Consider the following 4,796-nt stretch of genomic DNA (forward strand, 5'->3'; position numbering starts at 1 on the left):
AAGCCATTGTAGATGCGCATACTAATATTTATAATATATTATATATATATATATATATATATATATATATATATATATATATAATATTAATAACATACATAATAATTACAATAGTATAAAATTGATGTGTAGGATGAACTATATATTTCTCTGTGGAACTTTCTTAGAAGTCCATGAAATTTGCGCTATATTGTGAGGGACAGACATTCCATAGACAGATTTGTTCCTTACGCCGGCTTCGTGCCATCGTTGATTGATTGATTGTTTGTTGTACTAAGAGCGCACGGTAGTTCTTATTTTTGGTCTGTTATATAACGACGCATGAAACAATGTGGACCTCAGAATTATAGTTTTTATTAGCGGTGTCTTTGTAGTGACGATGCCTAAACTAAATAATAGACGTTTTTACGTGCTCTACCATTATGTTACGTTATGCATTAAATTAAACGGCCGTCTTTCAGCACGAAACGAAGTGCATCTGCAGTCGAGTTCGAGTCCAAAATACTTCGGTGAAGGGTACCTGCAATTATTGAATACTACAATTCTAAACAAATTTGTCTAATTGCCAATTGATGGATTTTAGCAAAAAAAAAAAATTAATGGAAATATCCATTCAGTTAAGTAAGTAATTCAAACAATTCTGTTTTTTAATTAAAATAGTAAAAGCTGCCATGAAACCAGGAAGGCTTATCAGACCACACAGGGGCACCTAATGCTCTAAGCATTATAAAAGCAGGCTTCACGTGCCTCGTGGCGTAAACCTGACTTTACTAAACTAGTTCGGGTGGAACGTTAAGTTATTCAGCAAAACAAACTTAAGCACATTTATGAAGTACGGTGTTTCAAGGAAATAACGTGACCGTAAAGCTCTCCAGATCATGTGGACCACGTTTTCAGGAAAGGATTATGTTGAAAAGTAAGGTTCACGCTAAAACTATGCTTCTTATATGGGACTTTTCTTGAGTCCACGATACAATTCATAGTGTCACGCGCGCTTCTTCACTGCGGACTCTGAGGTTGGATAGATGATGACGGCTTTTCTCCTAAACACCGTGAGACTGACAAGCATTTGAAATTTTAATTGCCGTTGGCGCTTTCCCTATGGAAAGAAGTGGTAGACCTCCAACCCACGGCTCCTAGGCTAATGACAGTAAATTAACTATGAGAAGTTGAGTCGTGTATTTCGGGTGAAATGAGCGCATAATGTAAGCGCAGGCCATCCGTTGCCAGAAATTTTCCAATGCGTAATTTTGTTTGTTAAGAAAAAATGTGTCCTAATTTAATTTCCTCCTGTTGTTGATTAATGTACAGCTCGCGTATTTTTTGTATGTTAGCGCGTGGAAAAATGTAAAGGTTCGAATATTTTATTCAGCCTTAATACCAATATCTTCCTGGTGCGCTTCTTTTTACTGATTAATTAGTGTCGACACCTATTACAAACCAATTTAGTTCCTTGACCTGTTTTAAGCAGGGAAGAACATCGTGTTGCGCTTCAAGCAATTTGCCAGAATCGTAAAAGCTTATTTACACTTTTTCCCAGAGTCTGCGCAAACACGTACCGTAATGTACCAGACCCGTCTTGCATTGTATTCATCCGTACATGCTATCACGTCTGCTATTGCTAGCAATTGCTGCCCATTGTCCCTCAGGATAATCACTTTCGCGGCAGCAGAATCCATAGCTCGTTCGCTGTCAAACAAATTGGACTTTACTCAGCACATTTTCCGTCTTTATACCGCTATCTTAACTTTTTCCGCCAAACCAGGACGTTTATTTCCTTTTCCGTCGTATCTCGATGTCGCCCACCCCTCCTCGCCAGCATCTGTTGACGGGATATCTCGAGATCTCCGCGTATCTTTCAAGGCCTCAGGGCATATCGAATGCCTGCTTTCTTGGCATGCACGTAGTCTGTTACCATTATTTATGCACCCGTACAATTTAACGAAAGACCATCGCACCCCAGTTGCCGCATACTGATGCAAACCTAATCAGCGCAGACTATCCCCATTATGTTCATGTTAAATGAAGAGCCTCCAGCCAGATCCCAGCCAGCTGGGCAAGTAGCACTGGCTAATTGTGTCCTCCGATGGCACACCTGTAGATCTGCGAAACCAATATGCCCGTAGAATACTGAGTATTGCTTGAATAGACCACCTACGAGCTGCCTGAGAAATGTACAAACGTCGAGAATGGAGTTTGACTCAGAGTCCTATCTCTTGTAGAGAAAAAAGATTGAGATTGTGGCTTTTAGGGCCCTTGAGTCCGTAGACCCTAGGTGGCAAGTCCCAGTGTCATTATTTCGCTGACTTCGGTAGGTATTAGTGGTAAGGAAATAGTCTCTAGTCCTTGGCAGTTTCGTTGATTACTGATTGCGGTCTGGCCTGCCACAAACATGGCAGGAGGAAGATTACCACATGGAAACTTGCACTGGGCAGCCAGGTGGTCACCGGGCGGCTTGACTCTACCGGGAGTCAGTTTGAATGAAAGCTTAGGTAAGGCTTGGCAGTTATAGAGGTAGTGGACGTTCCATTGTGGCGAAGGCGATCTGTTGCCCTTTGTTGTCAAGTGCATCTGGTCAGCTCATTCCAGCGAGACATTTCAGCAGACCGTCAAGCTGCGCCAGCCACGAGAGATGCAACAATGCCGCCGCCATTATTCGGGTAAGTTCGTGCTGTAACAGTCGAGTATGGAAGACGCTGAAATGACGGCTGGTTTGTAGCCATTGCTAACAGACACAGTGATCTGGCGATGCTGAACAAAGGCGCATGGTATTATATTTGCCGATACAATAGTCATGAGTAAGCTGTAACTGAGACAAATTGTTATGAATTTCATAGTGAGTACTCATAGACTGTACTAGGAGGACATTGTAAAAAATCATGTGAATTAACCCATCTATGGGATCGATGGGACATTAAAAGATCAAATGGAAGGTTTTGTTTCTTACGCACAGTATGTTCTTCATATTGCAAGAGATTACAGGTTTAGACACAGACGATAGTTGCCAATTTCATGTGAGTCACATAAAGAGATTCAACCTCCATTTCAATGAGCATCAAACGGACATACTAACAGGTGTATCTCTTCCTTTTTTTTTCAGCCCATCATTGACCTATAAATGAACCACATGCCCCCATAATCTTACACATGCTCTTTGAGTAAACAATAATAAATAAATATATTGAATTTCACGCCCGGTTACTTTTTACAACGGGGCGAATTCAATTAAACTTTAGCCAAATAGTAACATAATATCATTAATAAGAGCCAGTTACAACTACAGTAATTAACCAAGTGTTATATCAGGTGGCTTCCAAATAAATTTAAATATCGATCGTTGTGATGAAAGCAAGAAACTTATCTCAGTATCAGCCGATTATAACGGTCACGATAAATCACCATGATGATATTGCAGTGGATTATGTCTTGAGACAATTTCTTTTTTCTAGGCTTCAAATGCACTTCCTTATTTCCGATCACATCCCCTTAATACTGGCCAAGACCTGTGAGCTAAGAGCGATTGATTTAGGGGCTATAAATAGCTAGCCACACAGCATGCAGGCACTCATGGTGTTCCCCACGATTCCTGACAATAACCTCTGAAGTCTACCCCTTCTCTGGCGTTCTAACGACGACACTGGATAAAAGAATTCCTGTTGATATTAGAGCCAGGTCACACGGACGCCCCACAATCTGTAGGGTGCTTTGGCAACTACCTGTACCGTGTTCTTTACATGGCATCCGATCGATTTGTGAATCGATCGAGAAATATGAAAAAAGTTAACGAACATTATAACTTGTTGTTTATTTACTTATTGAGTAGACAATTCACCCAGATTTTTATTAAATGCTTTGTAGATGAGAAGAGTAGCTCCATCGACACTCAAACTTTGCTCTGAACAGTATAACTGAAGTTATTTTCGAATCAACCACACCGCTGGATAAAAATCTTGCAGTAGCAGACAAACTTTCAGATCAGGCTTCATAGCGAAGTCTGATCTGAAAAGTACAGATCACCTCAATCAAACAAACCAGGAGTATTTAAACAGCTAGTATATTGTAATATCCTAATAGTTAACAAACTGATGATGGCTTTCTAGCTTCTGTGACATATATTCACAAGTTTTGTTTAATAATAAAATTGAGCATATCGAAAGGTTATTGAACTTTCTGAATTAACTTACCATACTAAACTATGCTCATCACAAAATACTTGAATAAATCAGTTTGACTAGCAACTGCAGTTTCCTTCAATAGGCACCGTAAAGCACCCTTTGTCCACGTCATGTTAATATGGGGTCGTGCAGAACTATCCCGATTGCGAGTTCCACCGGTACGCACCAGGAAGGCTCAATGGCGTTTAGCGGCTGGCCGCGGAACGGATAGTCCATGAGTTTGTCCGCTTGAATCGAAAGGAGAATAGCCGAATGTGAAAGCAGAGGCGAAAAAAAGAAAATGACGACATATAATAAGGAGGCAACGAAAGTTGGGATCCTAGTGATTCGCGCGGGGTATGCTTGAAGCGATGGTGCCATTGGCGATAATTCATTTGCTGGCTTATCTCCATTTAATATGTTGGCCGAGCCCAGGATAGCCTTCACTGTCATTGTTGATGTTGCTGTGGTTGGCGTAGTCCTTTCCGTAGCTCAGTCTCATTTACCGCTGAACCGTTCACTGTTGTCCTTGTCAGTCGTCGATTTCCCTTCATAGCAAACGATTTTTCTTGAAAATGAGCTCGCATAGGATAGTGCTGCCGATCATCATGCCTGGTGCAACGACGTTAGCAGCCAACGCTT

The sequence above is a fragment of the Varroa destructor genome, unplaced genomic scaffold, assembly GCF_002443255.2.
Source record: "Varroa destructor unplaced genomic scaffold, Vdes_3.0 BEIS01000002.1, whole genome shotgun sequence".
Lineage (NCBI taxonomy): Eukaryota > Metazoa > Arthropoda > Arachnida > Mesostigmata > Varroidae > Varroa > Varroa destructor.